The sequence below is a fragment of the Monodon monoceros genome, unplaced genomic scaffold, assembly GCF_005190385.1.
Source record: "Monodon monoceros isolate NGI ecotype Baffin Bay Population unplaced genomic scaffold, NGI_Narwhal_1 Super_Scaffold_8, whole genome shotgun sequence".
In the NCBI taxonomy this organism is placed as follows: Eukaryota; Metazoa; Chordata; class Mammalia; order Artiodactyla; family Monodontidae; genus Monodon; species Monodon monoceros.
Genome location: NW_021703785.1, coordinates 9,985,546 through 10,011,565, shown reverse-complemented (window position 1 = coordinate 10,011,565; position 26,020 = coordinate 9,985,546).

The window sequence follows — 26,020 nt, the reverse complement described above, 5'->3', positions numbered from 1 at the left end:
CCAGGGGCAGCATCCACTCATTTATTTGTACACTCCCTTGTTCCTCACCTGTCCATTCACTCCACCATCATTTGTGAAGTGCCTGTTCTGTGCTAGGCATTGTCCTGGATATAAGGCACTAAGCCAAATGGAAGATGGTCCCTGCCCTCCAGGAACTTTGGTTTTGTGTTATACAGTCATAACATTTATACTGTGACTGCAAGACACCATACTGTGGATGAAAATTGGAAATCTGTATAATGGTTAGCTATGACCACAGTGATACTGGTAACACACCACTTCCAAACTCAATGACTCCAAACAATAATCACTTACTCTCACTCAGGTGTTTATGAGTTGGGTGGTGTGTATTTGTTTGCTAGGGCTGCCATAACAAATAAGCACAGACTGAATGGCTTAAACAGAAATTTATGTTCTCAGGGTTCTGGAGGCTGGAAGTCCAGGATCAGTGTGTCAGCAGCTTTAGTTTCTTCCGAGGTCTGTCTCCTTGGCTTGCTGGTGGCTGCTTCCTGCTGTGTATTCACGTGGTCTTTCCTCTGTGTGTGCACATGGGTGTGTCCTAATCTCCCTTGATTAAAAGGATACCAGTCATATTGGTTTAGGCCCAACTCCTAAAGCCTCATTTGACTTTAATGACCTCTTTTTAAAGACCCTATATCTCCAGATACAGTCACATTGTGAGGTACTAGGGATTAGGACTTCAGCATAGGAAATGTGAAGAGACATAATCCAGCCCTGAACTGATGGGGTTTATTTGATCTAAGCTGGGCACAGGTGGGCTTGGCAGGTCTCCTGTCTCTCGATTTTCTGGAGAAGCAGGGTAGCTGGGGCATATTTGTATGCCATCAAATAAATAGAAGTGAGAATATAAAGAAGGGAACATTTCTTGGAAGCATCTACAAAGGGGAGCAGAAACATGAAATTCCTCTTAAGGCTTAGCTTAGGACTTGCACTCTCACTTCCACCCACATTCCATTGGCTGGAACAAATCCCATAGCCAAACCTAACTTTGGCAGGACAAGGAATAAACTTTGCCTCCAGTAGAAAAAACTGCAGTCACAAGACAAAATTCAAGGACCCAGGGAAGGATGAAGGAACAAGGATGCAGTCGTTTCAAATGCAAAGTGGGAGACATTCAATGAGTCTGAAGCTTTCTCTACCTGAAGTCAACCGAATATTTATTTTGAGTATTTGGCATTGAGTAGTTTTGTTCAGGTTCTAAAATGTGTGACAGTATGTTTGCACTACTTGGGTGTTTTCAAAATTCTTTTCTGAAACAGCTACATTAGCAGTCATATTAATTGAGTAAAAATGATCGCCATCTAGTCTGCAGCTGTTTTGTTCGGGAGATAGAGCACACCTGTGTGGATGGAGTGGGACGAGGCTGATGTCCCAGGCCTGATGCACATGTAGCTGCTGCGTTACAGCCATGGATTCTCTCACAGCGTGCTCCAGCTGATGGACAGGGTGAGGAGAGACCAGCAGATGTTCATTGTCATGCCTGTGAAAGTCCCTGGACAAGGGATCGGTGTATTTAGAACCACATGATCAGGTAATGATGTGGTGTAAGTCATTCGAATGCCCTGTAAGCAACTGTAGTGGAAGGAACACGGTGAAAAATGTATCATCAGCGCATCTGCTGAGAGACAAAATTGGAATGATGCTCACTGTAGTCACTAGTAGGCAGCTCTTGGCTTATTACATTCCTCAGCTCATCCAGGAGGGTGTGGGCTCCACCAGCCATAAGGAAGGAAGGATTTCCAGGTGGGAGATTAATATCTGTGAGATTTTCCATTAGGCAAGAGAGAGGGAAGTAAAACGTATTGGGCCACCTTAAGGAAGGAAAGGAAATTTATGGGAACAAAATAATTACAGCAACTGGAGGAGAGGAAAAAAGAAGGTAGAGAAATGAGAAAAAGCTAGATTAAAAATTTCCAAAATGGCTTTTCTGGCCCCTGGGACTTATAGTTACATTCTCCAGGGTCCATGAGTTTTATGAAATGTTCCCTTCTTTATATTTTCACTTCTATTTATTTGATGGCAAGCTGGGTGACCTGCATGACTATCTTTTAATTGGGTACTGCCTAGAAATTTCAGGCCTGTGTTTGTTTTTCTACTTGCCATCATATTTGTACTAAGCGTAAGCCAAAAAATGTGCTAAGGACACTGGATGAAAAAGGGACTTGTAGGAGTTCAAATATTAAAAATGAAGGTTGAATTAACACGTGGCATGTAGCTGCTCAATATGAAAGAACCAAAACGACGTATTGATTGATGTTGCTGTGATCCTGAATGTGTACATACTTCTTTTCAATAATTTATTAGCAACAATTATAGTATTAAATGTGAAATTACGAATTTTTTCTTTTAAATAACATGGTAGAAGTTTCCAGTATTTTGTTTTCAAATGTACTATGACATTGTCAGACCCATCAATAAAATGGATCAGGGTTATATTTCAGTTTAGTGCGGAAAGGAAAAATAACAACAGAGGTAACAGTGAAATCTTCAATGATGGTCCATCTTGCTTAAAGTCAAGAGGTTCCAGAGTAAGTGAAACCCAAAGGCATGTGTACATCTTTCTTCTCTTAACCTCAAAGTTGATGATTTGCTCTTAGTAAACATCATCCATCACATTAATGATTTTTGAAAAATTGTATTGGTGTTGTAGTTTTATTTGTAATTACTTTGTAAATTTATTTTGGTTGTAGAGTTGTCTTGGAGTTATAAGCACAAGGAGTTTATACTTAATTCAATATTTATCGTGTTTTAAAACCATTACAATAAAAATTATTATAATGTTTAAATTAATACCAGTGGTATTAGAGAATTTCTTTTCCCTATAGAAGTAATTTGTTCATAAGGTTGACAAAAGAAGATGACAGGACATAGGTAATGAAGTAAAGATTTTCTGGAAGAAGGATAATAGTCAGTGAGGATTATTAATTTCCCACTGTTATTGTGACAAATTACTACAAACTTAGTGTTATAAAGCAATGCAGATGTATTCTCTTAACAGTTCTGGAGGCCAGAAGTCCAAAATCAGTCTCACTGGGCTACAGTCGGGTGTCAACAATTCTGGTCCCTTTTGGAGGCTCCAGGGGAGAATCTGTTTCTGTGCCATCTCCAGCTTCTGGAGGCCACCTGTATTCTTTGATGCATGACCCCTTCCTCATACTTATCCTCATGTTCTGTTGTCACGTCCTTCTGTGACCCTCTTACCTCCCTCTTAAATGGACCCTTGTGATTACATTTAGAGCCCACCAGGATAATCCAGGAGAATCCTCCATCTCAAGATCCTTAACTTAATCAGAGTTAAGGATCTGCAGAGTCCCTTTTGCCTTATAAGGTACTATACAAACGCTCTAGGGATTAGGATGTAGACATCTTTGGGGACCATTATTCAGCTCACCACATAGGAACACTTTATATTAAGACCTAGGTTTGAAGAAAGAATGTGAAATCGGGTTGGGCAGGGGAGGTGGGTCCTTCATGGAATAATGTATCCAGTATTTACCTTGATTATTTGATGGAGGAAGCAATACTTGTAGGTAGTTTCTTCAGAAAGAAATATTGAACAGGAGGAAAGATTTGGGAAATGAAAGTTTGGTAGAAGAAAATACAAGGATATAGTAAAAATTTTTTTTGATTGTAGGAAGAGATATGAATTTGGTAATCAGCCATTCCTCAACAACATCTACTTGGATATTTAGCAGTCCCACCTGTTGTTCTGAAGGGTAGCAGAATATGCCACCCCCAAATATAACTCTCTGGCATAAGGATTATTTCGAGCTGCTGCTGCTGCTGCTGATTATTATTATTTGCGGTACGCGGGCCTCTCATTGCCGTGGTGTCTCACGCTGCGGAGCACAGGCTCCGGACGCGCAGGCCCAGCGGCCACAGCCCACGGGTCCAGCCGCTCCGCGGCATGTGGGATCTTCCCAGACCGGGGCACGATCCCGTGTCCCCTGCATCGGCAGGCGGACTCTCAACCACTGCGCCACCAGGGAAGACCAAGCCTCACTGTTTTTGTTGTTGTTGTTGAATAGAATTATTAGCTACTGATATAGATTGATAACAAATGTTCTGGAATCTTCTGGAAAAAATTTAAGGCAAAGATGGAATGCTATACCATGGAAGGTAGCAGGGGACTGTTAGGAGAGGTACTTGTGGTATGAATTTAATGCCCTCTAAAAAATGAGCTTGCTCTGAAAGCTTTCTCGTTGTTCAGTTGACTTGGAGGAACTTTCTGGCCAACAGTGACTGGTTATGTGTTCCAGGGAACAAAGTTACAGAACTCTGTTGACAGACGCTTGAAGCTTGGATAGTCATGTCCATGTTTACAGTAACAGCCACGGTGTCCTAAGTTATTACATCCAGACTTTAGGCGATATTTCCCTTTTTCCTTCACAGCAATGCAGCAAAGTCCATGTTATCACTCCCATTTTACAGAACGGGAAACTGAGCCTTGGCTGCAGGAAAACTTGTTACAGAGCTGGTTTACAGCAGAACCAAAATCAGACAGAAATCTGTCCAAAGCTCATGCTTCACGCAAGTTAACTGTCTTCTCTGTCACTTTCCTGGCAGGCATTGTATTTTAGGAGGAATGATTGCCTTCTTGGCTGTTTTCATAAGGGAACTCTGTTTACTTTTGGAGATCTCCAACGGCAACGAAGTTTTCACACATTCTGAAACATAGAAAACCTTCACACACAGGGGTACTTTCCCCAGCATCTTTTAAATATATAAAACATTTTGAAACGATCTCAATAGCCAACAGTTAGTGGTGGTACATCTACAAATTGGACTGTTATATAGTTATATAAATTGCATTTATGAAGATTTTAGAGATTTAGAAAATAATTTTTTATAATGTAAATAAGCTATGATAGAAAATTGTTTATTTAGACCATGTGAAAAGTGCATAGAGAAAAGAATTGAAGGAACTATACTAAGATATTGAGAGAGATTATCTCAGGACTCAGGGTAATTTTTTATTCCTTCTTTGTGCTTTTCTGTGCTTTCCAAATTTTCTACAATCAATGTAAATTCTATTTATAATTTTAAAAGCTGGATAGAAAATGTTATTTATCTAATAAATATTGAGTACATACTATGTGCTAGTCACTGTTCTTGGCATTGGCAGTGAGAAAGACCAAGCCCTTGCCCTCATTTAGCTTATTTTCTATAATTCTTATTTAATGAAATCTGTTACCATTATTTATTCATCCATGTCAAGCTAACAGGCACTCTTGGATTCACTGGAAGCCAAAACTTTTTTTTTTCAGATGAACTGAGTCATTCTTGTTCTTTAAGAGTGAATTTTTTCATTGAATAGGCTCAGTCTCCTGAGATGTTTTTACTTCAGGAGTTTTAATTCTGACAAAGAGTATATTAGTTGTCCCTTCTAGTATTGAGACACTTATACATCATTCAAGCATATTTTCTCTGACTTTTGTAGGGGAGGAAAAAAATCTCTTCCTCTACCCATCTTAGGTGCTCCAGCTGGGGCCCTTTAAATGAGACTTTCAGATTAACAAAAGAAAAATGAACAGAGGTTTCTTAACATGTGCACTGCCCATGTAACACATGGAGTGACCAGAGATGAGTAAATCAAAGGTTTGTTTAGAACTTGAGTTTATGTAGCATCTTAGTATAGGAACAATAAGTTTTAGAGAAGCACCAAGAAAAAGGAAAAGGACCTTGTGGCCCCAGGGAAGTCAGAAGCAGGGAAAACTAATGGTAGATCAAGGCTAGTTGGTAAAGTTTGTTATGCAGATTCCTCTGGTGCCATCTCCAGGCTGATGAGGGTCTAGATTAGATTAACTTTTGTCCTTCCTGAGAGAGGGGAGGAGGGACCCCTTTGTAAACTTGTGTCCTGCTTTTAGCAAATAGGGGAAGGTCAGGAAACTTTTTCCGTGATTGCAGCTTCTTAATTGCCTTCAGCTCAAAATAATTCTTATGTCAAAGAGGCATACTGTGGGGTGACATATTCTGGTTTCCTTCACTTTATTCAGGCCAACAGTAGAGATACTGATGAAACGGTACCAAGCCTAGAATCAGAGCTCACCTGTAAGTCCCACCTTTGAGTCTCTGGTAGCCCAAGAAAAACAGATGGGACTGTTCACACAGCTGGTTCGTCTTCTGTATATGTCTACTAGGAAGTCACGAAAGATTTTTCTGAAAGCCTTATTCACAGTGAGATATACTTATGGAATGTTGCTGCTAAGCCATTTTAGTAACTCTCTCAAAGAGGGAAATGAGGTCAGTTGGGCACATCGTGTTCTGAGAGCCCACACCATTTCTAAGGGTCTGCTGCCTGTGTGCAAAGTATTTTCTAAATACCTACAGTCCATCTGTTAAGTAATTCGTTATAGGATTTCCCGGTGAATAATATTAAATTCATCTGTCTATGGTTTGGGAATTTGCTTTTTTGTACATCAGAACAATATTTTCCCATAACAAAGTCCTTGAAGGGATGAATGAGAACCACAAATACCTTGATAGGTGGTCCTTGAGATGGAAAATAGTCTCTCACCCTGATTAGTCAGAAGGCCATGCCTGTCTCAGTCTCTCTGTGGTCCTGAAGGCCTTCAGAGAGAGGTGTGCTCTGTTAATTCAACACTCATCTAAAGCAAAGCTCGCTGGCATAGGGAGATTTCAGAAGAACCATAAATGTGAATTTTACTTTGCATTTAAAAAGCCACGCTTTATGCAACTGACATGTCGGAGGAGAAAAGACTGACAGGGGAACTTCTTAAGAACACGAGAGGGGCTGGTAATTTGCATATTAATTTATGTACCCAAAATGAATGCAGACAGCCATAAAATGCACTTGTAATAATTATACTACCATTGAACTGTGAGCTTTTAATTAAATGGAATGTTTTTATCTTGTGTTTTTCACGTTAGCTACGTTGCTATGGGTGTCAAGCTGTTCTTGAAAATCAAAGCATTGGAGATGCCTGATGCTGGTCTTTCATCGCTCTGCGGCCCGTGGTGGCCTGCATTCCAGGACTGTGGCAGCTGGGTCTGGTGCTCTGGGCCTGCCCTGGGCACCTCTGCTTTATGCATGCTTTAAAGAAGGGCACTGGAGACCCAGCTCAGTCACACTGGCACAGGACAGGCATGACAAACCCTTTGGAAATGAGAAAGAAAGGATGCTTGCAACCCGTGAGCCTTTTAAATAAATCTGAAAACGAAACCCTGGGTGTTCTTCTTGAGACACTTTTGCATTATTTGTTTGCCGGCCGCTATTTTGATCTCCATTTACATTGTGGGCATCTCAGTGTTCAAGGCAGAAGCTGTGTTATACAAATGATCATTTTCACACTTTTCAATGCAGCAACAAGAATGCTCTTTTCTCCTTTTTTTTCTTCAAAAAGGCTGTTAAGTGGAGCCACTTGTGACTGATGTAAACGACTGCCATTGTGTTTTGATGTTCTGGGCTGGACACTGCTGAGCCTCGTGTTTTTATCTGAGTTGCACTGTCCCCATCCATTATCTTAATGGAGACAGGAGTGACTGGGCACATCCCAACCAACAGCTACTAGCCGTATTTTCCAGGAGGGGCTGGAGGCACTTGGGTTGGGGCTGGAGAATATTGATATAAAGTGAGAGGCGTACAGGCACTGTTCAGTTATCCAAGGGAATTCACAGGGAGAGTGACATCACGCACAATCGAGGCATCACTGTTCATGATGACTTTTGCTACAACTTACATGCCCAGGGACTTTTTACAGCAGCTCTGCACTGTATTGGTTTCTGGGTTTCAAGTAACAAAACAACTTACATAAAAGAAGAGGAATTTATCATAAGAGCACAGTGTTAAATTAATTAAACAAGGAGGCCATTAGGCTGAGATGGCTCTTATGCTGTGTGTGGTGGCCTAGTAAGCAAACCAGAATCAGCGAAGCCTGTAAATGCCTCAAGGTTACAAAATCGAAACCTAAGGGCAACCAATCACAAACAGCCAACGAGGCTTTAAGCTCCAGCCAATCAATCATTTCCTTGCTTTGCTTTGCCCCAGTTCCTGATGGTGGAGCCCTCCTAACCAGGTTGGCGCTGCCTGAAATGATTTTTGCTCATATAATCTCTTAAACTTTTTAATATGCCTCAGTTTATCTTTTAGCAACAGGCAGGTATGGGTCTTAGAACTTAAGGTCAGGGATGGGCTGGGATTCAGAAACGATCATTACAGGAACCAGGAATTCCGCTAAAATTCCAGGGGATATTCCTGCTCACCTCTTGGTCTCTTTCTCTGTGGTTTGTTCTTCATTCTTTTCTCTGGGCCGACTGACTCTCCGTGCTGCTCTCTGGAGCAGGCAAAGCCGGAGGCCACTGACATCTCCCAAGTACAGATCTAGCCTCAAAGCCCGTCTGTGTCTGTCTCTGTCGCTCCTTGGACCCCTCAATTCCAAATTCTCAGGGGAGCACGGCCTGGCCTGTATCCACTGCCTACCCCTAGTCTAACCAGCTGTGGCCCGGGGTGCGGGGCTGTGAGCGCGCAAGAGTGTGGGTGCATATCTGCACGTGGGAGCAGGCCAGGCTGACAGATACGACTGTGGGCTGGTGGGGACAGTTGATGACACCCACGCCAGGTGCCCTTGTCTCTCTGCTTCTTTTTAGGTGTGACACCCTCATTGACTCTGTTAGGAAGTTCCCTAATAAGGCAGAGGGCTGTGAGAAATAGGACCATAATGGTGAGGTCTTGGTGACATATCTTTTTAAAGCCAAGGGAACTCAAAATACATGACATGCTCTTTACTTAGGAGGGCGTTAGTGTAACCAGTCTGGTACCCAGAGTTGACAAGCTACAAGGGAGCAGAAAAAAGTCGAGATCTCTCAGGCTGAGTCCAAGATGCTTCTGAGAGGTAGATCAACGCCACACACCACTTCCCTCTCTACAGAACAGAAAGATTTGGTCAGAGAGCCCTCTGGAATTAGACTCATCATAGACTGAGGGGTCCACATAAAGACAGTCCTTATTACAGCAATAATGAAAAATTTGAAGGCAGGGCCACCAGTTTTATCTGTGACTCCCTGCAGTCTCCTAAATTTCAGCTTCTTCTTTGACCTATTATTTCAAACTCTCTTCTCCCTCTTTTTCACCCAATTTGTTGCAATGAAGTTGCATGCTCTTTGGCTTTTGCACCGTATTTTCCTGTAATTCTCGAAAGCTGCAAACATTTTTTATAAGCTGTGAGATTAAAAGCTGAGGAAGGGAAAAGCTGAAACTGTGAAGTTTTAATTATTGCTATTATGACATGAATTATCAAGGAATAATCAAAACAAATTCTGTTGAATCCAAGAAGCAAGATAATATAAGAAGCCACAGTGGTGCCAGGATTCATCAGGGAACACAGAGTTATCCTGGCACCTTCATTGTTATAAGAGTGACATTGTCACAGAAGACATATAGGCGTTGCCAAAGAAGCACACACCAAAAGGGGGCTGGCTGATCATGTGATTTGGTTTCTGTGTAAATTTCATGCCTGGCTTTCTCTCTGTCAGTCCTATAGCACTTTCTGTCTCTTTAGTGCCACGGTGTGTTATGTATTAAAGCCACGTGTACTCATGTCTTATTTTCCCTAATAGATAGTAAGGTCCTTGAAGGCAAGGCACGTGCCAAATTACATAATTAGTGACTGTATAATTAGGTGTTGGCTTACTTTTTTTTCCCTTCTATTTCCTCTATTCAGATGCTGTTGGTATCTTTGAGGGAATCTATTATACAACCCCATCTTCATCTAAGTTTTGGATTCGCTGGAAAATAAGATACAAAGCATTATGAAGGGAAAACTGAAGTATCACCATTGTCACTGACGGAGGCTGGGATGTAGGACTGGAAGGTGTAGGTTAATGTCTGTGCCCAGATGGGTGTGCACCTTCCTTTCCCTCAGTTGAGCCCTTGGGCAGCCCTCTTGGGAGAAAGAGTCTTTAGAGCGCCTACACTCAACTAGAGGGCTGTTTCTGCTGATCCAGGTGGAGAAGGAAGAGGGCAGATCCCACTGTCCTCCACCTGCATGGAATCTTTGAATTAGCTCCACACAATGGAGGCTTGAGCCAAACCCACCGGGTAAGTCCTTCCGCCTATTTGGGAAGGGGTTAGTAGCGGATCAGGAGGCCAGGAGTGTTTGCGGTATGGTTTCCTCATGGAAACCAGAGGTGGGAAGGCACATTTCCCATCGCCCCCCGAGAATGGGAGCCCCACAAGTGCAGTAGCCAAGCCTTTGATTCCCCAAATCCAGCATAGATCAAGGTGCCTGGCACTGAGTGCTCAACACACACTGTTGTTAGAATAAGTGGAGAGACTTTCCAATTCCATTTCCTGAAAAAGAGCAGGCACCCCACAAATACTGTTGAAAGAATAAGTGCTTAAGTGCTTTAAGCGACAAGTTGACCCTGAAGAGAATTATAAATGATAATGATAATAATAATAATTTCATATGATCATCGTCTGTATCCTGTGACAACTCTTAAGAATGGCAACCCACAGAATCTTGCACTCAGGACCAGGAACACAGATTTTGGTCTCCAGCGTTACACGTGACAAGATCTTTGTGGCTGTGACCGGCAGTCTGTGTGTTCTGAAGTCTGTGTGTGGGACTCCTGAGGATGGCCTGCCAGCATCAGAGGGACCCAGTGCTGCTGAAATGGGGCAGTTTGTGAATCAGCCCCATTCAAAGATTGGGTGGGCCCACTTGACTTTTTCTCAGTCCCTAAGTCCTAATTAACTGCAGGTAGACTTGTCGTCCAAAGGCTGATGCCACAGCTGCTGACCTTTGGGGGTAATTAACCTTGGCTCCAAGTACCCAAAGTGGATTTTGTAGTTGCTCGAAGCCTTTTGTTGTTGCTCGAAGCCTTCTGAGCAACACTGCAGCAGGGCTGGAAGTGTAGGTTGAGGTGCCGTCCAGACTTTAGCCAACGTTGGCACGTTGCTCTCAACACTGAAGGTGCAGTTCATGGAAAAAGTGTGTTGGGTGGGACCTGCGGGGCGTACCAGTGGGGCTGGCACATGTGTCTGTGGGTTGGAGAGAGGAAGGGGGTGGGGAAAAGGAAAGCCTCCCTCAGCTGGGAGTTACCTTCCCTTTCTGTTTCCTCTGGGAAGCCTCAGGTCCCAAGGACCACACATCACTTTGGCAGCTTTACTTTACTCCAAGCCCTCACCAGAGTTCAGAATTCAGGTGTTTTCCTTAATAAGGAAATTTGGTTTTCAGCTTGTGAAAGTACAATCAAGTTGCATGGCCCTTTGACCTGGGGCTTAGAGCAGCTTCTTATCGGTTTATACGAACTCAATGGTGATATGATCTAAGCTGTATCTGGAATTCCCATGGAGAGTTTTTCTTTGCTGCTCTGAGAAGCAATCATTTTCACACCCATTATTTCCAGCTTAATTTAAAATGTTTGTTGTGGAGGGAAATGCCCTTTGCTTATTATGCTGAGAGGTCTTTTGTTGAGATCTGAGGCTTCTGTGTTTACAGAACAAATATTCTAGCTCAGACGGACAGTTATTTTTATCCTCTTCCTATATTGAAAACTAAATGGGAAATAGACCCACGTTAACTAATAGAGAACTGCACCACCTATGGCAACTCATTTCAGCATATAAATTTGTTTTCTTTTACCTTCGACATAAAAATCCTTTGTCTCCCTTGGTAGTATCCAAAATTGCACGTCTGATCTTTTATGTGCCAATCACTCCTGAAAATATCCCTGCAATTTCAATGCTATCTGGAGCAGTTACTGTCCATAGTCTATGTAAAGGTCTGATGGAGGAAGAGGAATAAATATTATGGCAATTATTACTATGAGCTTTCATTTTAAGCAAAAAGCCCAAGATTTCTATGGAGACACAAGTATATCAAATGGTATTTTTTATGGTCACATCTAAACTGGGCAATAATAGCATATCAATAAACTTCAATTACACTCAGGAAAATACTAAAAGTGAACCTATAGTGATACTCAATAAAGTCTACAGGCTCATTAGAGATATACAGAGCAGTGTCATCCATCTGGTATTTTTCGGTGACTTCTAGTCAGTTACTACATTTCATCACATGTAATCCTCTTTTATCTCCAGTTCCTGCTGGTGTGGCAATTCTCACTCTGCTACATCTGTGGCTTTACTGTGAATTTTTATCACCTATGAGTCAGTGCATCCCTTTCTGCCCCTGGATGTTGTTGAACTGTATCTGTTAAAGATTTAATAGCAAGGTGGTATAAAATATGTTTTTAGAGACACATAGGAAATATGTAAAACGATTAAAAAAGTGGGCATGGCTTGAAATAAAAGATTACATTTCAGGCAAACTGGATTTCATCAGTGCATTGGACATGGAGTTTGCAATGTTGTTTTTAGAGGGCAAAAAGTAAACAAAACAAAAACAAAGAAGCAAAAACAACTGCGCAATGGTGATCTTTTGGAAAGGAGACTTTGTACACGTTTTATATATGTGTGTGAAATGTTTTATGTGTGTAAGAACGTATACTTGCGTACAAATATGAAATGTATATGTCCATTTGTATAAATGTTATGAAACGTATAGCTCATATTTTGGAAAGTTGGTTGCTTTTTTTTTTTTTTTTTTTTTTTTTTTTTTGCGGTACGCGGGCCTCTAACTGTTGCGGCCTCTCCCGTTGCAGAGCACAGGCTCTGGATGCACAGGCCCAGCGGCCATGGCTCACGGGCCCAGCTGCTCTGCGGCATGTGGGATCTTCCTGGACCGGGGCACGAACCTGTGTCCCCTGCATCGGCAGGTGGACTCTCAACCACTGCGCCACCAGGGCCCTGATTGCATTTTTAATCGACTTTATTTTTTAGAGCAGTTTTAGGTTTACAGAGAAATTGAGAGGAAGATACAGAGAGTTCCCAAATACACCCTGTCCTCACACATGCATAGCCTTCCCCGCTACCAAACCTCCCACCACAGTGGTATGTTTGTTACTGTTGGGGGGAAGAAATTTTCGTCTACCCTTCTAGGTTTTTCTGGCTGGACTAAGCATTAAATTGACATGAGACAGATTACCAGGAGAAAATAGAACAAAAGTTTAATAACATGTATACATGGGAGAGACCCAGAAGAACTGAGTAACTCACCAAAATGGCCAAAACCCTCACCTTAAATACCATCTTCAGCTAAACACAAAAGAGGCTGTTGGAGGTAGTGGTTTGGGACTTCAAGAGGAGGAAGGCAATTCACGTGGAGATGGAAAAGCAAATGTTTGCCTGGGCCCTGCAGAGACAATGGGAGGAATTCTAACAAAGAGACTTTGCTAGGTTCCTCCCGGTCTACCTTACCTAGTTCACATTATAGTTGTCTGCGGTGACAGTTCCCTTCCTGGGATAGGTCCTCTATCTACATTCTCTTAGACAGTTAGAGGGAAGGTCAAAGTTTCTTCCTGAGTCTTTTGGGCCTTGATTGTTTTCAGTGCAGAATAATCCACATGCCAAAGAGACATTTTGGGGCAGCAAATTTTTAAAGTCGAAGAACTTACTTGCCACTTCGTTGTCACTCAAGTCCATAATTTATATTAAAGTTCACTCCTTATATTTGTATCTTCTGTGTGTTTTGACAAATGTATAATGACCTGTATCCACCATCAGAATACCTTACAGAGTATTTGCAGTATTCTAAAAATCCTCTGTGCCCTATCTGTCCATCACTCACTTTCCACTTGCCCAGTCTGATTTGCCTCATCTTATGATAGTTGCTCTATCATAATGCATATCCACCCCTCTTCCTTCTCTCTCTTTTTCTCCATCACCCTCTTCCTCCCTTCTTCCTCCTTTCTTTCCAAAACTATTTATTGTGCATCAGCTGTGTGCTACGTTCTCTGCTAGGTATTGCGATAATGCAGTGGGGAGCAACACAGACACAGTATCTGTCCTCATGGAAGACAGATTTTAACCAGTGTTCCCCAGATAAAAATATAGTGGCATAATTGCTGGGAATAATGAGAAAAGGATTGTATGAGCAGTAACAAAGAAGGGACCCAGTTCAGGGTGTAGGAATAGCTTAAGCTGAGATCTACAGGAAGAATTAAGGGTTTACCAGGGGTGTAGTGTTCTAAGCAGAAGAAATACGTCGCCTTCTAGATAGGAAAACTTCTCAAGATTTCTTCTTGTTTGTTTGCTTTTAAGTAGACTTTTAACTTCAGAATAATTTTAGGTTTATAGATAGCACAGAGATAGGCTTTCAAAGATAGTAGAGAGAGAGATTTTCGGAGACAGTACAGAGAATTCCTATGTACCCCTCACCCGGTTTCAGTAAGATATTGTTATTATCTTACATTTTCATGATACAGTTGTCACAAATAAGGAATCAAACTTGGTAGATATTATTAATGAAACTCCAGCCTCTATTCACATTTCACCAGGCTTCCCTTAACGTCCATGGTCTGTTCTGGGTTCCAGTCGAGGACACCACATTGCGTTCAGTCATCATGTCTCCTGAGCCTCCTCTGGTCTGTGACAGTTTCTGACTTTTTGTTTTTCAGGTCCTTGGCAGTTTGAGGAGTACTAGTTAGGTATTCTGTAGACTGTCCCTCGGGTTGGCTTTGTCTGATGTTATTTTCTCATAGTTAAACTGTTTTTTTGTTTGTTTGTTTGGTGTTTTGTTTTGGGGAGGAGGACAGCAGAGGTATAGTGTCATTCTCATCACATCAGATCAAGGGGAAATGTCACATGCTATCAACATGACTTATCACAGATGATATCAACCTTCATCACCTGTCTCAGGTAGTATTTGCCAGTATTCTCCACTGTACTTTTCCCCACTTGCTTTTCTCTACTTGTTGGAAGCAAGTCACTAAGTGCAGCCCACACTCAACCTCCTTGATGGGGGAGTATCTACATAAATTATTTGGGATTTTTCTCTATGGGAGATATCTCTCTTCTTCTCCATTTATTTATTTAGTCAGTCATTTATATTAGTATGGATTCATGCATATTTATTTTATACATTGAGTTATAATCCAGTACTAAATTATTTTGTTGCTCAAATTCTTCTAGCTGTGGCCATAGGGAGCTCTTTCAGGTTGGCTCCTGTGTCCCTTTTACATAATCCCATCTTTTTTTTTTTTTTTTTTTTTTTTTTGAGCACTTCCTGACTTTCTGGCGCTACAAGATGCTCCAGGCTTATCCTATGTAATCCCCGTCCCAGCCCTGGAATCAGCCAGTTCTTCAAGGAGCCCTGGTTCCTTTTATTGGACAGTGGTATTAGAAGCTAATAGGTGGCCCTAGGAGTGCTCATTGCTACTGGGGTGTCACTGCTTCCAGCCCTTCCCAGCTGAGAGAGCAAGAAGATATATGCATGTAGACTAACTCATGTGTATACATATATCTATATGTATCCTTCTGTATCTAAATTAAGCTAAACATGAAGTCATACTGATGTTCTTGAACTCAAATCCATTACTACCTGGATCACTCTAGTCTTCTTTTGCTTGTCTGTAATCTCCCACTCCAGTGGTGAAAAATCTGGCTCCCACCATCTGCCGTCCGTTTACTTATTGTTCAATTCCAAAATCTGTCTATCTATCTATCTTATCTATGATGGCTTCAGAATTGTTAACCTCTTCCCTCATGGGAAAACATTATCAATTCGAGTACTGTGCTTATGTAAACTTCCTTTTACCTAATTTAGTCCTGCAACCTCTACTCATTTCCAAAGTTACTTAGGCCGGCACCTTTTTCCTACCACCTCTGTACTGAAGTTATTTCATACATTTGTAGTAAAGTTAGGTTCTTTTGTCTCTATTCCATCCTGGGATAGCCTGATCTCCTAAGTATTTTTTTTTTTTTTCTACTTTCTTGCACTAAGATTCACTCTTTGTACTGTAAAGTTTATGGGTCTGGCAAATGCATGTCATCATGTGTCTACCACTACTGTACCATACAGATTAGTTAGATGACTCTAAAAAGTGCTCTGTGCTTCCAACTAGGCAAACACTGCCCCCCTGCCCCCTCTTCAAAACCCTGCAATCGCTGATCTGTTTTTTGTCCTTAGAGATTTTCCTCTTCTACGATGTCAAGTATATCTATATAACCTTTCAGACTAGTTTTTATTTTGCAAAATACATTTAAGATTCATGTCGTGTATGTAATAACTTTTTCCTTTTTATCACTTAATAATCCATTTTATGCACATATCACAGTTTATCCATTTACATACTCAAGGACATCTTGGTTACTTCTAGTTTTGTGCATTTTTTAATGAATAAAGCTGCTACAAACAGTTGCATGTATCTTAGTTCAGGCCACTCTAACAGAGCATCATAGGTGGGGTCTATAGACAATGGAAATTTATTTCTCACGGTCTGGGGGCTGGAAGTGTGAGATCAGGGAGCCAGCACAGTCGAGTTCTGGTGAGGGCCCTCCTCCAGGTTTGCTGACTTCTAAGTATCCTCACGTGATGGAGAACAGAGAAGGGAAGCAAGCTCTCTTGTGACTCTTATAAGGGAACTAATCTTCTTGATGAGATTACTCACGTGACCTCATCCAATCCTAATCACCTCCCAAAGCCCCCGGCTCCTAATACTAACCACATTGGTGGGGTAGGGTTTCAACATATGAATTGTGAAGGGACACAAAAGAAACTGCCAAACTGTCTTCCAAAGGGACTGTACCATTTTGAATTTCTACTGGGAATGACTGAGAGTTTCTGTTGCTGTGCATCCTCATCAGCATTTGGTGTTATTAGGTTTTTTGGGATGTTAGCCATTGTGCTAGATATATAAAATAGTATCCAAAAAGGTTCTAATCATTTTTGTAGCCTCAGTGGCTAGCATTGGTATGCCAGTATTGGAATGAATCAATGAATAATTAAATAGAACAAGAAAATGTGATTTTAAAATTTATCTTAAAGGTTCCTCTGTTATTGAAGGGGGTGCATTTGGGTAGGGATTACATTTGGAAAGAGATTGTAAGCTCAAATGCCTATAAAGTGAAATAGACTGAGTATAAGGACAATAGGGAGTGGTGAGGACTGTGGCAGCATGGAAACACCAAGAGAATCAGTGAACCTAGTATTGCCAGATTTTCCAAATTTTTAAGTTGCACCATAAAATCATTAGAAATCCTCCAATTTGTAAATTTTAGTAATCAACTAAAAATTTTAAAACACTTTGTGGCATAGATAATACATGTTTGTAGGACAGATTTGAACAGCGAACCACCAGTTTTTAAACTATGTGCTCTGTCTCTGGGGGTGTGGCATCATGGCAGTATGTCCTTAAATGGCCTAAGATTTTAGTCATTATTTGATTATTATTTCTCATTTGAGGTTATTTTGATTATTTGAGACAATCAAAACGAGTTTAGAATGTAGGAGATACAACAGAAGAGGAGAAGAAAATCAATGTGAAGATTTCAGTATCAGAAGGGAAGCTGGAAAATGTGACTTGATGCCCAGTTTAGAAGCTTACGTTAGGGAACAGTATATTCAGTGGTCAATTATTTGAACTTTTGTTAGTGTGAGAACTCCTAGTTAGGAAGTCACTTGGATTGATCAGTTTCATCTTGGAATGTGGAGCTTTCATTTAAGCTACTGCCTTCCAGAGCTTTAAGAATCTTTCTCTCTCCATAGTGGGGTTTTGTCAGGGAAAAGAATCAGCCCACCAGAGTGGGGCTGGCCATTTCACTGACCTATTTTGTCTATTGTTTTCCTACACTTTTCTCCCCCAATGACGTAAAAATGTGAACACATTTTATAATTTATGGGGACAGAAAAAGTTATATGTCACAGGCAACAATCTAGTAAATATTTATGAACATTCTGCTTCTTAATATGAGGGTGTGAAAATACCTTAGCTCCTGATGGCACATAAGTCATTACTGTAAGTCTGGAGAAGACGAGAAACCCATAGTCCTGAGTAAGGTCTCTGTTTCTGTACAGAAATGTTCCTGTGGAACTCTCTCTCCTTTTTGACATGCTGATACCCTTCTGTTTCATTACTGTTCTAAGAAACCCCAAAGCTGTGTTTCAACAGAATCTATGCATTCTCTAATCAGAGACAACATGATACTTGGTAAAATGGTTTCTACATCCTGCCTGGAATGGACAACAAGCAAGAAAAACACCCCCTCTCTAACTTTAATTAGAATTAGAAGGTTCCCCAGGCCTTGCTCAGTTAGTGAGAGTGCCCTGAAGGGGCCACGTTCGGACCTGGTTAATTTTGCTTAGTTCAGTAGCCACAGCTTGTTCCTCTGGTTCTGCACTGTCATCTGGAGAACATGTCCCCTTAATCATTAAGGAAACGGAATGTCTGAGCCAGATGCATCGCCACTTCTGCAAAACGACTTAAAGTGCAGGAAGCCCTATTGATGTTTGTGGTCAGTACTATTTTCTCGACAGCCAAAGAAGAGAACATTATATGGAAAAATCCCATTTATTAGCTGTGTGATAATGGCCTTTGACCTTTCAGAGCCTCAGCTTTGCTATCAGGAAGTTGGCAGTTAGGATTTAATGATATCATGTCTGTGAAAACTCTAAAAATGGAAAGACGGATACAAATCCAAAACAGGGTGGTTACTTATGATTCTTCTCTATGGAAAACAATCTCTAGTCACGGCAATAGCTTTAAATGGAAAATCTGCATTCTGTTTATTTCAAGAAATAATATTTTGATCTCATTCCAGCTCAATGCCATAAACAAGTGGAGATGTTCAAAATCTCACTTTGAACAGAATTCCATGCTTATCTACTGATTCTCCACCGCAGAGTAGTTCATACCCAAGGCCTCACAGCAACTGCAGTGCAGCCCTTGGTTCTGGTGTGGCCCGAGGGGTCACACGTGAGTGGGCATATCTGGGCTCTCCTAACCTGCCGCACCTCAACATGAAAGCTGTGCCTTCCTACAGTTTATCGACTGTGAATATCACTCACATCGTATTTTTATTTTAAAGAGAGAGTTTTGCTATTTAAAGAGTTATGCTTAGAAACCACAAGAGTTATGCTTAGAAACCACCATTCTAAACTATACATGGAAATGCAACAACCAACATCCAGACTGTGGGAAACTTTATGGAATAAATGATCTGGTGTTTTCGACAAATATATTCCAAGGGCATATGTCCATATAGTCTACCTTCTCTCCATTATTTCTTTTCTCTCTCTTCTTGCAAGCATGGGTTATTTCCTCTCAATCAGATCTTTGCCATCAACATACAGACATGTTACTATTTTCCCCATCTTAAAAAATATTTTTCCTGGCCTGACAGTGGCCACCAATGGCCTCCCTTCTTTGCAGCCAAACCCTTGGAAAGTATGTCTATAATTGCCTCCAATCTCTCTCCTCTCATTCTCTTTAGAAAACAATCCAAACAGGTTTTTGTCTCCACTGAAACTGATCTTATGAATGTCTCCACAGATCTTGGTGACGTTCCTAAATCCAATGGTCCATCTCTGGTCTCATCATACTTCACTTTTTCATAGATAGGTCACTGTTTTTACCTGGCTTCTAGGACATGCGCTCACCGGATTTCCCCCCTATTATTCTGACTGTTGTCTTATGCTTTTAAGTTTTCCCCTGGCTTCTCTTGCTGACCTCTGAATGTATACTGTCCCAAAGCTCAGTTCTTAGAACCTTCTCGTTTCTCTCCACACTGCTTGCCTCATGGATGCCTCCACGTTTGTGTCAGCAAAAGCCACCCCTATGCTGAACACTCTTGAATGCTTATCTCTAGCCCTGCTTCTTCCAATAGCCTGCAGTCCCTTCTCTATAACTGCACACTTTCCATCTCACTTGGATGTGTAAGAGATTTCTCAGACTTAACATGTTCTGAACTTACCTCCCAATATTTCCCAACCTGCCCTTCTATAACCAGTTCTTCTTCCCATTAGTGGCAATGCCAGGCCTTCAGTCTTGGGATGAAACATTCTAGTGTTATTCTGGTTAGAGAAAACATTATTCAGGCACTTGCTAAAGTTGATAAGACACACTTTATTTGGGGGGGGGGACTATTGTAATGGGATCTGCAGTAGAGGAGAGAGAGATTGTGTTCAACTCTGAATACAACAAGGAAAAGTAGGAATTTATAGCCAAAGGGCAGAGTGGAGGTGGAGGTGGGGGGTGGGGTGGGGGTCAGTGGATGGAAAGTTCTAAGAGGAAACATCAAGGCTAGGGGGATTTATGCTAGATCAACTCAACAGTATTCTTGCTGAAGGCAGATGAGGGTGATAACTCTTGGTTCAGGCTGCTATCACAAAGCACCATAGATTGGGTGGCTGATAAACAACAGAAATATATTTCCCACAGTTCTGGAGGCTGGAGGTCCAAGATGAGGGTGCTGGCATGGTTGAGCTCTGGTGAGAGCTCTCTTTTGGATTGCAGACTGCCAACTTCTCCTTGTATCCTCACATGGTGGAGAGAGCCGAGAGAGAGGAAGCAAGCTCTCTCCCGACTCTTTTAAGGGCGCTAATCCCATTCGTGAGGGTTCTATCCTCATGTCTTAATTATGTACCACCACATTAGGGATTAGATTTCAACATATGCATTTTGGGGGAAGGAGAGTCATTCAGTCCATACAGATATCAAAGGTGGGAGATTTTCACTAAACCAGCCTAGCAGAATTCTTGCTAAAACTGGGCTAAATGGGCCAAGGACAGAGACTGAGAGTGGGGTCTGAAGGCTCAGGGGACCCTGACTAGTTAGGTCACAGAAAGTCTTTGTCTTCCTCTCTTTTGCTCCTACTACAATCTGGTTTCCCTGCAAACTTTATTTTTGGCCCTTACCTCTAAAATATAGCCAGAATTCGACTACTTTTCACCACCTTGGCCACTCCTCTGGTCCAAGCCACCATTATATTTCACCTGATTTTTTCAGTAGCTTCCTGTTTCTCGCTTTGCTTCCCTTTATTAGATTTTCAACACTGCAGCCAGAGTGACCTTGCTTAAGCCCAAGTCAGAGGGTTTCTCTCCTCTGATCAGGACCCTCCGATGGCTCCAAACTCACTTAATGCAAAAGCCAAGGTCCTCACTCTGACCCACGTGGCCATTTGTGACCTGGCCCCCATCACCTTCCTGACCTCACCTCCCACTGCCCTCTTTCTTTTTCACTGGTCTCCTTGCTGGACTGTAAATACCCACAGGCCATCTTTATTATCTTTCTACTCCCACTCAAATGTAAATTCCATGAGATTATTGTCCATGTCATGCTTTGCAGAATCCCTGCTCCCAGGACAGTGCCTCATACAGAGTAAGCAGGCATTGAATATATCTTAAATAAAAAAATAAATAAATTTTTTGGAAAGCATTGGAAAATATGCTTAAAGGTGCATGTTAAAAATTTTAAGGTAACTATTTAAAGAGTAAGTAATAGATTTAATTTCCAACTAATTAGAGGAGAAAAATAGAATATGGAAATTTTTACCGGTAAGAGACAGGGGAAAGAAAAAAGTTAAAAAGGTACACATTAAACAGAAAACCAAAACAGGATAGCAGAAAGTAAAAGCATGTCAGGAATAACAATCTATGTGAACGATAGAGACTCTCAGAATTGAATTCAAAAACCCCATTATGAGCTGTTTAAAAGAGGCAAATATAAAACCAAATGGTGCAGGAAGTTTGAAAGTAAAGGGAAGGAAAATTATATGCCAGGCAAATGTTAATAAAAAGAAAACAGGAGTAACAATGTTAAAATGACAAAATATAACTCAAGGGTAAAAGCATTGAGAAGGAAAAAGAAAAGATGAATTATATTAATAAAACACCTACCAAGAAAATAGAAGAATCATAAAGCAATTTATAATTTTCATCATAGTTTTGAAATATAAATAAAGCAAAGGAATAAACTGAAAATCTACATTCATAGTGAGAGATTTTAACACACCTTTCTCAGAACCTGGCAGATCAAGTAGACAAAAATTGAGGGCACAAGAGTATTTAAATACCCCATTATAGGTTGGGTAGTGGGTAAAAATTGTGCTCCAAATATATATCTAGAGAGTCATAAGGACTTAAAAAACAAGGAGACACATAAAAATAATCATATGTTTTATTTATATATACTGTCTAAACACAAAGATTCAATTGGGAATCCCAGTCCATTTTCTAATCTTTCAATGCATCTGCATCTTGACAGAACAGGGATCCTCGAAGTAAGAGCCTTGGATCAGCAGCGTCAGCATCAAGTAGGAATTTGTGAGAAATGCAGATCCCTGGGCCCAGCCCCAGACCTTCCGAGTCAGCAACTCTGAAGATGGGCCCAAACTTAACACACCCTCTGGGGGCTTCTGATGCCAACTCACGTGTGAGACCCACTGGCACACATCTAACCTCAGAAGCCTACCTTCCTTGGTTTGGATGTCCTCAAGGCAATAGAAAAATAAATGCTTACACATTGTTCACATTTCTATTCCATTATCTCGATGACGGTCTGTTTCACAATAAAGCTCTAGTCTAAGACTCCAGGTCTTAGATCATTCTCACACAGTTTCCTGGGTAATTATGGCCTGAATCTTTATAATGGAATTTTATTTAAGTAAAAAGCAAAAATAAGTAGCTCTCATGCTGTGAATATTAAAAGTGTAAAAATTTTTAAAGGAAGAACTAGATGGCATAAAATCCATCTGTTATGACAGTTTGTCATGCCTGAATTTTATGTGTGGATTATGGGCAAAATTTTCACCTGTATCCGCTTCTGGCTTTCCAGTGCTGTGTCCAGGAGGGATGACACCCAGGATCAGGCAAAACTGCCAATAGAGGGAAATTAATTCCCCTGGCCCCCTTCTCTTCTCCATTTCTGAGGCAACCTTTCTCTGCTTTCATTTAGGCATATTCTGCCCGAGTAAAATGGCTAAAACTGCTCCCTGGGCAGCAGTAAGCAGGGCATGTTCTTTGGGGGATATTTGTTTTAAAAGAAAGAGAACAGGATAATTTATGCAAATTTTAATTTGCATATGGCTATGGACCAATTGTGTCCTCCAATCCAACTCTTATTTTGAAGTCCTAACCCCACATGTGTTGGCATTTGGAGGTGGGACCTTTGGGAGGTCATTAGGTTTAGATGAGGTCATGAGGCTGGGGCCCTTATGATGGGATTATTGCCCTTATAAAGAGAGACACTGGAGAGCTTTCTCTCTCTCTGCCATATGAGGACGTGGCAAGAAGATGGCTATCTGTAAGAAAGTAAGAGAGCTCTCATCAGAAACCAACCATACTGGCACCTTGATCTTGGACTTCCAGCCTCTAGAACTGTGAGAAAATAAATTTCTGTTGTTTAAGCCACTGTATGGCAGCCTGAGCGGACGGAGACAGATTCATCTATAGAATTATTCAAAGATGCATATCAAACACATCACATTGGAAGCCTGTTGGGGGAGAAAAATAGGAATGAGGGTTGGGGATCAAACAGGAAAAAACAAAACAAAAGAAAATGAGAGAGGATTCCTACATGAAATAACTATTATAATATGCCCTGAACACAGAGGTATGATTAATTAAAATCTATGTACTGAAAATCCTAAAGGAAAAAAAGTTAGTTAATGGATGACCTTGAGTGAGTCCCTCCTCCTCTGCTTTTCTGGTCCTTCAGAGACCCCACCTGAGGCTTAGAATCCTGATTTCACTGATGGGCTATTACGCTTCCTGCCTGGAGGAAGCTGACCTAGTCCCCCTACGAGCCTCAATTCTCCCTATTTCTCTGTGCTTCTGTACACCGGTGCCGAATAGAAATGCCAAGACAGAGTTTTTGGTGAAGTAGAAAAGAATAGCTTTATTGTTTTGCCAGGCAAAGGGGGCCACAGCAGGCTAATGCCCTCAAAACTGTGTGTCCTGCCATGGAGGGGGTAGTGACAAGTCTTATACTGTTCAAGGAGCAGGACGTGATCAGCTCATGGACATTCTTCTGATTGGTTGGTGGTGAGGTAATTGGGAGTCAGCATCATCAACCTTCTGGTTCCAACTGGTCTGTGGTCTACGTGGTTGTGGGCAGCATACAGTTAACTTGTTCCACCTGCTGGGGGTTTCAGTATCTTCAAAACAGCTCAAAGGCCATGGCTCAGAATATTATCTATAGTCCTTGAGGAAGGACTAAAAGTCCCTGATTTTGTTTAATGGCTAAAGTGTCATTATTATGTCTTGCTTGACAGTTTTCCTTTCTTTCTGCATTTTCTCATTTCTCTGATTAAATTTATTCTTTGATTAAAGTTTTTCTACAGACAAAAGGCAGGCGGTGGGGGTCTATTCTGGGAAGGCCTCATAGCGTTCTGCTCGGTTACCCTTCTACTGGAGAATGTTTTAAAGGGCCAGGTGGGAGATAACTTTTCATCTGTGGATAGACTTTCACCAGAATGATCTATTTAAACTCTCAGATGATACAAGCTAATGCATATTCACCATTGTTATTACCAGACACTGTCTCTTGGAAATCAAATGCTTTTCTTGAATGCTTTTCTCATTGAGGGACTTGCATTTTCAGACATGCAATGCTTCCTGTTCTCTTGTCCTTTTACACCCACCTATCATGATTGAGTGGACTCTAGAAATTGATTTATTCATCAGTTTTGCTGGTGGTTCTTGGTGAGTTTAAAGTTCTTATTGCCCATTACAAAAAGGTATTTAAGCACTCAAGTGTGTAGGGAACTTTCATGGGCTGGAGAGTTTGAAAGATGAAATTGGGTTACTTGTTATTAAAAGCCTAGGTCCAACAGCTGATAAAGTGTGGGACAGGAAGTTTCTTTTAGAAATAACTGTAGCTTTTGAGAATGGAACATATACAGGCATACCTCATTTTATTAAACTTTATTGCACTTTGAAGATACTATGTTTTCTACAAATTGAAGGTTTTTGGCAACCCTGTGTCAAGCAAGTCTATTGGCACCATTTTTCCAACAGCATTTGCTCACTTTGTGTTACTATGTCACATTTTGGTAATTTCCTGCAATTTTTCAAACGTTTTCATTATTATTATATTTGTTTTGGTGATCTGTGATCAGTGATTTTTGATGTTACTACTATGATTCACTGAAGGCTCAGATTATGACTAACATTTTTTAGCAATAAAGTATTTTTTAGTTAAGGTATGTACATTTTTTTTTTTTTTTCTGCAGTACGCGGGCCTCTCACTGTTGTGGCCTCTCCCGTTGTGGACCACAGGCTCCGGATGCGCAGGCTCAGCGGCCATGGCTCACGGGCCTAGCCGCTCCGCGGCATGTGGGATCTTCCCGGACCAAGGCACGAACCCGTGTCCCCTGCATCGGCAGGCGGACTCTCAACCACTGCGCCACCAGGGAAGCCCCAAGGTATGTACATTTTTTAAGACATAATGCTATTGTGCATTTAATAGACTACAGTATAGTGTAAACATAACTTTTATATGCACTGGGAAACCAAACTATTTGTGTAATTTGCTTTATTGCACTATTTAGTTTATTGCAGTTGTCTGGAACCAAACCTGCAGTATCTCTGAGGTAGGCCTGTATAAATTTGGAGGCTAATTATAGGTTGACTTAAGCTGTGGGCCTGATATGATTTTAGGCTTGAAAACAAAAATATAGCTCAGGGTTTGGGGAAGGCGGCCATGAATTTGAATCTTAGCTAAGCTGCTTACTAGCTGTTTTACCACAGACTTGGCACTTAGTCATTTTCAAATTCACTTTTCTCATCTAAAAAACAGGGATAATTCTATCCATTTTACAGATTTGTTGCAAGAATTAAATGGGATACCCATACATAAAGAAACTAGCAGTGTGTTAGGTACAGAGTAGGTGTTAGTGCAAGTCGGTTTCTTTCCTCTTTAGTGGAGCGAAATGAGACTTTTACTAGACAGTGAGCATGGGATCCACACCACCTTACCTGCTTTTTCACAATGTGATAGTATTGCTTACAAGGAAAAGTGTGGTAGAAATGATACAATCTTTGAGGGTTGATTAATTTTATGGGAACCTAGCTAGCCTGAGAACTATTTTCAATGGTTCTTAAAGTTGTGGACCAGGCTCTTTATCTAACTCATTTATGCAGATGGGTGAGGAATAAGATGCTCTCCCCTTCTCCTCTCCCTTCTCGGCCCCCCTCCA